This window comes from Pteropus vampyrus, unplaced genomic scaffold (assembly GCF_000151845.1).
Source record: "Pteropus vampyrus isolate Shadow unplaced genomic scaffold, Pvam_2.0 Scaffold11, whole genome shotgun sequence".
NCBI classification, from domain to species: domain Eukaryota; kingdom Metazoa; phylum Chordata; class Mammalia; order Chiroptera; family Pteropodidae; genus Pteropus; species Pteropus vampyrus.
In genome coordinates this window covers 6,848,688-6,862,183 of record NW_011888792.1, presented here as the reverse complement: position 1 = coordinate 6,862,183, position 13,496 = coordinate 6,848,688, and the positions used below count along the sequence as shown (strand labels likewise).

At 33.4% G+C, this 13,496-nt stretch overlaps 1 pseudogene; it reads right to left on the bottom strand.

The window, feature by feature from the left end:
- Nucleotides 1-12,911: 12,911 nt before the first annotated feature.
- Nucleotides 12,912-13,144, bottom strand: LOC111732139 (annotated as a pseudogene).
- Nucleotides 13,145-13,496: the final 352 nt, after the last annotated feature.

Sequence of the window (13,496 nt, the reverse complement as noted above, 5' to 3'; positions counted from 1 at the left end):
TACAGCTGCTATGGAAAACAATATGGAGGTTCCTCAAAAAGTTAAAAAAGTTTTGATCCAGCAATTATATTTCTGGGTATTTATCCAAAGAAAACCAAAACGATAATTCATAAAGATCTATGCACTCCAATATTCATGGCAGCACAATTTACAATAGCCAAGATCTGGAAGCAACCTAAATGCCCATCAACAGATGATTGGATAAATAAATTATGGTTCATATATATATAATGGAATATTACTCAGCCATTAAAAAAAATGAAATCCTACCATTCGCAATGACATGGATGGACCTAGAGATTATTATGCTGAGTGAAATAAGTCAGATAGAGAAAGATAAATACCATATGATTTCACTTATATGCAGTATCTAAGAAACAAAAAGAACAAACTAATCAAAAACAGACTCAAATATAGTGGACAATTTGGTGATGAACAGAGGGGAGAGAGGTTGGGGGCTGGAAGAGTGGGGTGAAGGGTTAAAGAAGTACAAGTTAGCAGTTGATAGTTGAGTATGGGGAGCATGACAGAGGGAATGCAGTTAGTGTTAAATGATGGTTAGGTGGAGGGCCAGGGGAGATAGGGAGCAATTGGGGGGGATTGTTTTATGAACATATAGATATCTAACCAATGTACCATATACTTGAAACTAATTTAAATAAATCAATTTATTAAAAAAAATCACAAGATGAGCACTATTTACTTAGCTTTCAATGGTGATAATATAGGTCACTATAAATAAATATGTATTTGAATTAGTATGAAAATATGTGTAGATTATATAAGCAATTATATTTAAAATTGATTATATTGATAGTTCTTAACCTAGTAGAGGAGGCCTCCCATGAGGGTTATGTGGTTATGTTCCAAGACACCCAGTGGATGCCTGAACTTGTGACAAGTACCAAACCCTATACTATGTTTTTTCCTATACATGCATGCAATTCATGGCTTCTCTTTGGCATATCCATATAGCCAGCATCACTGTTCTTGTGCTTTGGGGCCATTACTAAGTAAAATAAGACTTACTTAAATACAGGCACTGCAATACCTTGAGAGTTGATCTGATAACCAAGATAGCTGCTATGTAACTAATGGGCAGGTAGTATTTACAGCATGGATACACTGAACAAAAGGATGATTCATTTCCCAGGCAGGATGGAGTGGGAAAACAGGAGATTTCATCATGCCACTCAGAATGACGTGTAATTTAAAACTTATGAATTGTTTATTTCTGGAATTTTCCATTTAATATTTCAGACCGTGGTTGACCATGGGTAACTGAAATCACAAAAGCAAAACCTTGGAAAGGATAAAGGGAAACTACTGTATGTATCAAAATCACTTGGAGAGTTGGTTTGTGCCTAAGAGATTCCAATTTCACCCAAGCCCTCCAGATGTTTGTACTGGAGGATTAACTCACAGGTAAAATTTAGTGTATCAGTTTCTGTACTGCAAAATGGAGAGAATGATTATTCTCTACCTCACTAGATTTTATGAAACTCAATAAAATAATGAATTTAAATCATGCAATTCACTGGTTGCCTATAGTGAATACTTATATATTATAAATATGTAAAATAGATTTTCTTGAGGAAAGATATACATGTCTATGAGAAAATTTGTTGTTTGTCTTTGGATTGCAATAATTTATAACCTAATCTCTGAAATTTCCTGTTACCTTAACCCAGAATAGTCTCTAATGACTGTTAAATTACTCAGGATTTAGGAAATTAGAAGTTTTCTATTATAGATTTAAATGCAAGAAATTGGGGGTTATAACCACAATGTACAATAGGCAAGTGAGAATAGCTGGGAAGTGGGCTGAGTTTAACTACAAGAGTCACACAGAGTAGAGTCTTTGCTTCAAGAAAGTGAGTCACAGGGGGTGTTCAGCTTAGAAGATTTCTTCATAATATTGTCAGAACCCAAGTGAATCTTTTCTGTAGGCACTTAGGCACTTTTAACTCATCTCATTTCCTTTTATTTCCTTGAGTGGAACCAACACTTGGATAACAGCAGATAGAGAAGTGAGGGAACGTTAATATTAGAAAAGAGCCAGTTTTCTTAATATTTACCTAGGAATTCAGATTTTTGCTAGCTATATTGAGTTATAATTCTGCAAAAATGCCTCAGGTGAACTTAAGGTACAAATCTCTAAAAGCTCACCTGAGAGTATTAGGTTTCTATTAACAGACCCTAGTCAAGTCACTCTTCATTCTCATAATGTACCAGGTAATATAGGTCAGTAATAGAAGCGGGAAAATCCCATGATCAGATCAAGTCCGAAGGTAAAACTGCTTAACACTAAAATATATTACAAATGAGGAGCTCTTCCTTATTTCTTTATGATTGTCCTATAATATGGATGTCTGGGGAGTGATTTCTTTCATTAATAACCACTCCTCCACAATGTATTGAGATCTTAGACGGTGTAGTTCACTACTTTGCATTAGACATGATGGGAATGTCAGTAGAAAAAAATAATACATCTTCCAAATGTCCAAGAAATTGAAAAAGGAAACTCAAATCTTAAAATTCCTTAACAGTATCTTAACTATATTCAATACAAACAGATGAAAGATTCACTCTTTGCCCCAGATCTGAAAGCTTTCTAACCTTCCTTTAAGCATATTCAAGATGTATGATTTAGTAAAAAAAAAAAAAAAAAAAGTTATTATGAAAAAAAGCATAGATCTGATTTCTGATGCCCAAGGACCCAAAACCCATACTGTACACTTATAATGTTCAATGATAGATGTTATTAGAATTAACAAGAGTAATTTTACCTACTAGTAATTAACCCCCCCCCAGGCACCTCCCAAATTCATGATATTGTATAATACTACATGCAAATAAATGTGCTTTGGTTAATGACATAATGACATGTAGAATCAATTGTTCTATGCCTAAAAATGAACCTAGATAATTAAAAGAAAAAATCATGTCGGAACTGAGGCACCACAAGGGCACTTACATTGTAGATTGTGTATGTGTGTAGATTATTGGGGGAAAGCAGTTTACTGAAAAAAGTGAGAAAATGATTGCTACAAAATTAGCTACAAAAACTGAAATCGTGTTTCACTTTCAAAACAACTTTCATTTCGATAAAAGTGATATTAGATATCTTTTTCTATGCCATTTACCTAGCTCTTCTCTTTATTCAATTATTTGGCAAGGATGAGTCAAAAAGCATTTAGTTTACTAAGGTGTGTGTAGTACCACTTGTTGAAATCAAAAGTGATTAATAGCATGCAAAAAAATTCTATGTGTTACGTCTAATTAATTGTATTTATCATAGACAATAAATGTTTCTGCACATACTATTTATACTTTATCGTACCTAAAAACAGGTAGATTGATTTAAACAGCATAGCCACAAAGAACATTGTTAATAAAGTTAGGACGTAAAACTAACCACATCCATTGTTTGGAAAGACATGAAAAACAAATATTTTTAGGGTAAAGAAATGATTTGTATGTATATCTATTTTCTGCTTCAATTTCACTATTACTTTAAAAATATTATGCACACATCTTTTGGAGATACAGTATTTTAGTGAATCATCTAACCTATTTTGTAAAGTCCAAGTTTTTTTCCACAAATATTTGTGGTAAGTGATTAAATACCAGTGTCCAGTTTGAAGCCATCATGAATGTCGGTTGGCAGCTTGTGAGTAGATACATTTTTCTTCCTGAGGAGGTTATACTGTGCACCTCAAACACATTTGACATCAGCCCTTTTGAGAAATCATCTTCGTAAGCAGGGTGGATTTAACAGTAGCTTCCTCACAGGTTTATGTGTTTAATTAACTGACAGAACAGACCAAACAGTAGGGGCTGAAGACTTGCTAGGGAAAATAACGTGAAAGTGGAGTATAGTTTTTATTGTGTCAAGCACTATTAATAATAAAAAGTATAGAAGAAAATTAACTGAAATTTTTCATTTTTTTGAAGAATCCAGATTTCAAAATACACCTGGTCATAATAAATTATAGATCTCACAAACCACTCACTCAGTGAAAAAATATCCCAGTTTCAGACATTATATCTGAGTTCAGGTCAGTAAAGCTAAATTGAGAACTAGGGATGAGGTTGTGGTCATAGAGGTGGTGAATGCAACTGAGATTGATATAGTTTAACTCTAGCTCTCATTTATATTTTTAATATATAAACGGGAGCTCAAGAAATAGTTTCCTCATGTCATATGCTTTGTTGTACATATTTCTCCTATCATTTAATGAAATTCTCTTGTATTTTAACATTATACATATTCAAAACAGTGCTCTTATGTATATTTATATATTGTTTGTTATAGGAATTATCCACACAAATATGTAATAGTAATAACTTATATCTTATATTAAAGCATAAAATATATTTGAATCAATACTTATATAACTTGTTACCAGAAAAAAAAAACATGTGAGTTATAACAAAATTTATTTAAGAAAATAATTTAATTACTCTCAGCAGTGAGGTTTTTGTTGCAATTTGCATTTCTCATTGATAACAGTAAAAATAAATTTTGTTAAATTCAGAATTTATTTAAATCTTTTGGGTTATAGTACTTGATTCAATTTGGGCCATCTGAAAGTTTAATTTCTTTTCAGATTTTTTAAAAAAGAAAAATTTTTTAAAAAGGAATATCCTTATTTTAAGAGGAAAAAGTGGCTTTGAAGAGATTGTACCAAAGATTCTAGGGATTCCTGCATATTAAATAACTTACAAAATAGAAATTTTGAGGCACTTTTTGCAAATAATTTCAAAATCATTTAGACATGACTAACTTTTACTTTAGAATGAAATATTTGGAAAACTGTTATAGACAATTGTTGCAGGATCAAAAACCAGGTAACAAATAAGGAAATTCTTCTCCGAATCTCAAGTAATAATTACATATTAAATTATACTAGCTGCAACAAACAAACAGGACAGAGACTCATAGACATGGACAATAGACTAGTGGTTACCAAAGAGGAAGAGGGAGGGGGTAGGGGGAAGGGGGAAGTGGGAAGTTAGATGGGGTACAAGAGGTCAAATATGTGGTGACAGAAGAAAATCTAAATATGGGATGTGAACATACAATGCAATATATATATATATATATATGCGTTGCCGTTAAATTGTACACCTAAAACTTACTGGATTTTGTTAACCAATGTCAGGATAGATAGATAGATAGATAGATAGATGATAGATAGATAGATACATAGATACATAGATACATAGATAGATACATAGATATGTAGATAGTTAGGTACATAGGTAGGTAGGTGGACAGACAGACAGACAAGCTGCTTCTTAAAATGGTCAAATCATGCATCTGGATAGTATGCCTTGTACTACTATGTGTCTGTGGTGGGACTGACAATTCCCAATGGCTATAAAGTTTTCACAGTTGGAGGATGTGGATTTTACCTGAGGCCTACATAGACCAATCCTAGGCAAGTATCCACAATATGGTGGCCAAAACTCTTTCATCAGGGGAACTTATGAAAAGCCCTTCTGGGCCTGGAGATGATAATCCATCTGTGGAGACCTAAGAGAAGTTTGAACATGAAAGGCTAGGGAGAACAATTTCAATTCTTTGGATGAAAAGGGTTATTTGAGGGAAATATAAATATTCTAAGATCTGTCCTATTCAGACCAGAGCAGATCACCTGTACTCACCTGCCTAGTAGGAATCTAGGGTTTCCAGAATCAATGTGGGTACCTGGCCTGTGGCCAGAGAAGCCCTGTTGCATGTACCAATTGGTATTTATGCCTGACTACTGGCTATGGTAATATAGCTAATTTCTTTTTTTAATTCATCTGAAGCAAATGTGGGAGGCATCTTTTTTAATGTTCTGGACATCATTGGAAATTTATTAAAAGCTTAAACCCCTCTCTCCAAGAAAATTATAAAGTTCTTGAAGCTCTAGGTATGTGTCCCTGAACCTAAGGTTAAGAATGCTTGTCAACGGATGGTTATCACTGTTACCTTAGCTTGAAAGACTTACCTTGTCCCTAGCAATATGTCTGGCTTGGTTTGTCGTGGCCTTTTGAGATGGTGTCACCTTTAAAACATGACAAAAATGGATTTTTACTTTTGGAGTCAGACTCTCCTGTGGTAATTTAGGCTCTTGAGGGAAATAAAAATTTTAGATTTATTGTTTTGTGATCAGTGAAATGCTTAATGAGTGAAAATACAATAATGATAGTAGTATTTACTAATTGTGCTCTAACAGGTGCTTTATAAACATTATCTCATTTAACCCTCACAGCTCTCTGAGGCAGGAATATTATTGCCCCTATCATTTTACAAATGAGATTAAATAATTTGTTTGAGACCACAGAGCTAGAGTGGTAAACTCAGAATTAGAAACCATGATATGTGACTCTAAGCCCTGATGTTCTCTGTAGCTGCAATATAGACATCTTTTAATTCTTCTTTTGGTTGTCTAATTCTGTTCCCCACACTTCAAGTGGGTAAGAACTACTCAAGAGACAACCTCACATCTTTTGCCTTGATTCCTTACTCCATCTTCTCATTTTCTCTTTAAAACTCCCACCTTTGTATTCTTTTCTTGTAACATCCCAAAAGAGTCAAGAAATTGAGCCCAGATGGGGATGTGGAGGTGAGGAGTTGCTTGTGCTCTTTAGATGACACAGTCAAGGTTGATGAGCAGATGGAGTCTGATTTTTTAATTATGGGGATTATTATAGCTCTTTTTTTTTAAATCTCAGCTTAATCCTTCACTAAATGGTGAAGGTATCAACACAGAATAACTCCTGAATAACTGTTCATGTGTATGATCTAAGAGAGGAAAGTCTGGTTAGGTAAGGGTAAGTTTGAAAAGACAGGTTTGAATATGAGACAAGAAATATCAGGACAAATCTGTAACTGCCACATGAATAAGGGTTACTTAACTTTTCCCATTAAAATATTGCCTTCTATTTTTTTTCTTGTGTTTTGTCTCACTTAAAAACAGTTGCAAATATTTGTTTTCAAGTAAACTTTTAAGATATACATAGAATGAAAACATTTCAAATCACTCTCCTAAAAGTTTAATACTATTCAGACATTTCTATTACATTAAATAACTAATAAATTTGTTCTATGCATCCAATAAATCATCATGAACTCTTAATTTTTATAAAAAATAACCCAAATAATTGAAAGGCAGCACAAAAGCTTGATCTGGAGTACAGAACAATTGCTATTTGAATATCCTTATTTCAGAGAGCCTCTTGAGTTTAATTAAAATAATTTAACATCATTAACATTTTGTTCTCAAAATAGTCTGATAGGTATTATCTTTATTTAGAGATTAGGAAAATAAAACAGGTTACATTTTAATCAGGATTTTAAAGTAAATCAATGAAAACCAGTTTTACACTAAGAAAATTAAAAGAAAAATTGAGAAAATCATCCTTATAATGAATTCTCAAACTGCCATTTTTTGCATTGATTGCATTTTGTTCAAATGAAATAGTTTTTTTTTTTCTTCTTAAGAACAAATTCCTAAAATAGATATTTTTCTCTCTTTAAGAATGGCATTATTTAATTATGGAACAAGCAAGAAGGCTTTAGACTGACTGACTCATATAACATTTCTTTTGGTACATCTATTTAAAGAAAGTCATAAAGGAGAAAATCACAGCATGGCAGCTATGTTAATGACTGATAAAAAAATATAAAGTAGAAGACTTTTTTTTTCTGTACACAATTAACCCTTTAAAACATCTGATTAAATCGCTGCATTTGATAACAGTATTTTCCAAAATTTTTCTAAAATGAATTCAAATGCCCAAATTTGAAGACTATGCTCCACAGCTTATGACAAATTAATAAATTATTCTGAGATTTATTTACTAACTGATTTTCAAAAAAGATTTTTGGACATAAATACATAAATTAAATGTAAAAACTAGAAGTGTGGCTGTTATTGCCACTGAGAACCAAGATATAAATATATGTCATCTTTTGCAAAACTGTACACAGTTCTTTTCTCTATAAAAGGACTAGAGAATAGAAACTATAGCTGTATCCCTTTACTCTCCCATTTGCCTCTTTGAAAAAAATTTAGCCTATTTGTTTCCTAACATGCAATGCGAAAACATACTAGTATGTAATTTTCCTGAGGGAACTATTTCCTTTTCTTAAATCACAGCATGAACCTAGAAGCCTTTTTTTTTTTTTTTTAATTTCTTATTTTGGTATATCAGAAATTTTTTTTTTTTTTTTTTTAATTTCTTATTTTGGTATATCAGAAATTCAAGGGAATCTGTTTTTCACCCCTCTGGAGGAAAGAGTAAACTGGCTAGAAACTACAAGAAGCACTCAACACATCATGACGATTCTTGGAATTAGGGAGTTGCTGTGGTGATCCCCCACCAGCTGCTGTCATTTAGAATGTGAGTGCCAGAGAAACTACAATAGGTACAGGCATCCTCTTAAATAAGAAAGAGAACATTATAAACCAAACACATTAATTGGCCAAAATGTAAAATCAATAAAAATAAATGAGCTGGGAACCAAAGCAGATGGACACTGGCAGCTTGTCTCTTTTCTTCACTAGAGGTTTTCTGTTTAAAACTATCTGGAGAGATGTAATTATGTAAGCATGACTCTGCTGGTCACAAAACAAACACCATTGTTAGTTTACTATCTTGGAAAATATTCACTAAGCTAATGTGGGACTGACTTAACATGTTCTGAATTTGTCTAAGATTAAGAGTGATGGATGAAAACTTAAGTTCAGGTGTCAGTCATGGGTGTTACCAGTGTTTAGTCAATAAAAATTATTGTTTGAGCCATTAATATCTTAGTATCTTGGCATTTTGTATAATAGTTTCCTATATCATATAAAATTACCTAGAAGCCTGTGATCAAACGTTGTCTAATTTCTTGCTAAGGTCTAGATTGGGTCAAATGTAAACCTTATTTGAAAAACATAAGATGTAAAAAAAAGTGTTGTAATTGGAAGCGTTCATTACATAGCGTGAAGAAAACAGAATCACAGAAATGCAGAAATAGATTTTATTTTCTAACAAATAATAATGTCCATCATTTATGTTGTTGTCAATTATAAGTAAAAAAAGGTTGGCTCTCTTGATCATTTTAGTGGAACACAAACTCATGGTGATAATATTTGTATATTGTCAAAAAACAGGCTGTTCATAAGCAACATCTTTTTCATTCTTACTACATGCCCCAAACAGAAACTAGGCATTAACTGGAAATATCATTCTACATATGCAGGTAGTAAATATTTCTCCAGAAAAGAACCAGTTTGATGTAAATTGCTCTCAAATGTCCAGGTGCTTAAAGTTATTATCAGTAATATAATCAATGACTGGCATATAAAAAACGTGTTTTGTGCCTCACTTCTTAAAAAAAATTACATCTACTTTTAAAATAACCATTTTATATATCCAGTCATGGAGGCATATAGAGACCAAAAAAAAAAAAACAAAACAAAACGGAATTTGTGCTATTCAGAACTGTTTTAATATGGCTAGACATAAAGTCAAGATATAGAATAATTTTCAAATCTACCTGTATGATTATGGTACCTGGATCATTATTTTAAGAAAACCTGTTGACTGTTACTCATTGAAGTTCTTACTATTACTCTGCCTGTTTCTAAACTGGGGTGGCAGTGGGATCTAAATTTTCTAAACTCTTTTTTACATAATTTTCTAACACTAAGTTCACTAACCTCTTAAGTTTAGCTCTGATAAATACACAAGCAGCTAAAGGCTTACCATCTATGTAGATATAAGCAGATTCACCTAGGCTAACAATAAAGATGGCAGAACAGAGCAGACGTGCAGGACCTGGGCTTAGCGGCAGATCTTTACCTGGACCAGGGTCCATGGCGTGGGTACTGACTGAACACAAACCTGGAAGCCATCTCCTCTGGAGGATGTGGCACAGACCCAGGGGATCTGCTATTAAGTGGCAATAGGTCTCTATTAATAAGAGAAGCGCCAGGTGGAGAATTTCACCAGCAAAAGGTGAAAAGGGGAAGTCTACCAGGGAATTCTGTACCTTGGCATTGATCCTGTAAATATATACAGTCCATTTGCATGAAGAAATCCTCATGATTGTTCAAAGACTGACTCCAGCTTCAAAGGGTATTAATAAGAGCAAGAGGGTCTGGTTCCGGAAAACAACAAACAATAATCACAACAACAAAAACATGCTATGGGCAATGACAAAGACAGTTGCCCAGAAAGAAGTAAGGCAGAAGTCAGTTGACCAAACTGAGGCAGATGATCAGTGCTGGTAGGCCAAGAGTGACTTCCTAACAAAGGTCAGAATCAAATGACTCTATTTCTGGAGAGAGAAAAGATTCAGCATCTGGAAGTCTGAGGAATATGCTCAGAAGCACACTGATGGTGAAAAAGGAGATTTTCACCAGTTGACTGCAAGCAACTATCTCATGTCTGACTGATATCTTTTATTGGATTTCCTCATAGACTATAGAAGTTTCCCTTCAGAGGAAGTATTAATGTCACATAAGACCTCCAATAAAGTTCCCTAGCACCTTCTTTACATAAAACCAAATTTTGCTAGTCATAAGGGGTAATTAAGAGAAAAAGCAAATGAAAAGACCTCTGCCCTCCAGAAATTTAAAATCTAAAACCTATGAAGAAAGCAATATCGATGTCCCTTCCATGTGGAGCTAATCTCAGATATTAAATGTTGGAGCTTAAAAATCTCTTACTGTACTGGAATAATAACTTTTGGGGCCATAATATCAGAGAGAGAGAGAGTCCAGTCCATGGCTCTAAGAACCAACCCAATACCAGAATACAACAAGCCATACTTCAATATAGTGATACTTAGCAGTTGCTTAACTATTGTGAAAACAAACAACAAACAAGCAAACAAATAGAAGAGAAATAGTAAAGGAAGCCAAAAGTAGGGATGGGGAAGGACCAGACCTATCAGAAGCATAAGAAATTGTTCTCTATACTTGCAGCAGAGGGAACCAGAGAGGATGGGGTAAAGTGACATCTATAAGCTTCGGGATAACTGCCTCATGGCAATTCCAAAATCCTAAGGAAAATGTGTCTCCAAATTCCCACTCTTTCTTCTTAAATTTTGTCTCAATCACTAAGTAAGTGTGCCTGTTATTTTAGTATTTTAAGAAAGCAGTTAACCAGATCTATCTTATTTTGATGTTGAACATTTTCTCAAACAATCTAGCTTTCTTTTTCTAAACTGAATGTATCACAGAAACCTATAAATTGCAGTAATCAGAAATGGAGCTTTATAATTTTTTTACTGAGCTTTTACAAAGATTCAGCATTAGATCCATAGAGTGACTCAAGAAGCTGGCATGGTTTTTTGCAGTCAAAATTGGAGGAGTATCTCGCTAAAAAACCTTGGGTCTATGCCACTTCTTCCAGAGGAAATGGCTTATTGTTTAAGAAGCAAGGCTTGGAAGGACTAATTTCTAAATTCTAAACTATGATATGCAAATAAAATACTAGGTACTAATTAGGTGGTAAAAATAATAGAATAATTTTAGAGCAGCACAAATAAAAAAAATTATTTCTCCCAATAGAGAAAATTAGTGATTGGATGAAACTTGTAGCCAATCTTAAAAATCCTAATAACATAATATGATATATAAGAAAAAATAAATTGGCCATATAGAAGACAGCACATTACTCAATCAGAGAGTGATGAAGTTCCCACTATGCATTTAATACAAGGGTCTCATGGTAATGATGATTGTGGTTTCCCTGTGGGCTTCTTTTAGAGGTGGAGGTCATAGACATTTCTAAACTTAAATAGATGCATCAAGGTTAACACTCTGAAAGACAGAGAAACCTGAATTTACTTTTATCTTTCTACCGGAATAACTAGTTAATAATAGCAAGATATTTCGAGTTATGCACAGCCAAAGATTCTAGAGTCCACCTACAGTGCTAAGCATGACTGGGAATTCTCATATACCAAGTGCATCATGTAGTTACTACCCTGTGGAAAACTGCACTCACAAGACAGTAACAGAATTTTCAGAAGGGAAAATTAGATATCATAACTATGTAATGATAGAGAAATTGACTATAAAAGAATGTCAGAAACTCAAAATTTGGCACATACATGATTAAAAATATTCAATTCTTAAAGAAAACACATGTAAAACAACTGTTATCAAAACCATTGGGTGATTTTTTTCAAACCTTTTCAAAACACTTAAGCACTGGTGCATATACTTTAAAAACAAAATTTTAAATTTGAGTGCATATATATTGATACATTAACTAAATGTCATATTTCTGTATACTTAATTTGTGCCCTTTTGAACCCAATATTTTTTAAAATTTAAACTTGCTTAAATAATTAAATTCACATGTGTGACGATTTAATGGTATCTGAAAATATATTAAATATTAGTCTATATGTTAATATTTATCCAAAATTTTGCCTCTTGAACATATAAACAAAGAAGCCTTGTCACTCAGAGGTATGTGACCAAAGGGACTGTGACTATGAAGTGTAAGTTTTCAAGTCATGTTTCATGTGGAGCTGCAAAAGACTATTGTGATCTTATAAAGGAGTGACAGGCAGATATTTGAGATATGGCTGCAGGGCAGTATGACTGATTATTTTAATTAATATAACTGAATATTCGTCAAAATTAGATACTTCAAAGTGGTCATCTTGCTAGGTATTAAATACTCATTTCAATGATGCTACCATTGCACAAACCAGTATTGGATGTTCGCTTTTAATAACTGTCTTCAGATGCTACTGCCTACCCTTTTGAACATTTTTTTATAATGGGAAATCTTTGTTCAATAAAGGAAGATTGGCTTTGAGAAACTTATATGGAAATAAGTGTGGTGAACATAGGTATCTGTTTGGGGTTTAAAAATGAAGTATGACTATAAAGCAAGAATATTTTCCTAAAAAACTTTCTCACTTTGAAGACAATTCCAAAAGAAGAGTTTAGTAAATGGTTTGAGCAATGTGAAGAGGGAGGCCACTGGCTTCAATGAAACTTGAGTATCGATTCTGTAAGGAAGGCCATCCACATGTCTTATTGTTTCAAGGTGGTCATATTTTGTTTTTAATTAGCAATAATCACTCCTTGGATAAACCTCATTGGCTATGATACTGCCGCTGCACAAAGCTAAGGTGGTCATATTTTCTAAGAAGAGACAAAAGAACAGTGTTGCTCACTTTTTTATAAAATAACCCACAGGTACCTGGGACTTTAACATTTAGACGGAATATAAGATTTGACTTTACTTGCCAAAATTTCTCTCTAAAGAGGAGTTTGGCTTCTCATTCTTGTCTTAAAGGATGTTTCTAGTTTCCTTATGTTGAATGAGAAATTAACGCATGTACTTTGTGAATATGCGCTGAGCATGAACTGGAAGGCCTCGGGAGGGCAAAAGAAGGCCTTTAGCTTCTATGTACAAATATCTCTTAGATATTCTGATGAAATGAAAGAGAGTCCTACTGAGGTTTATTTTCACCCCAA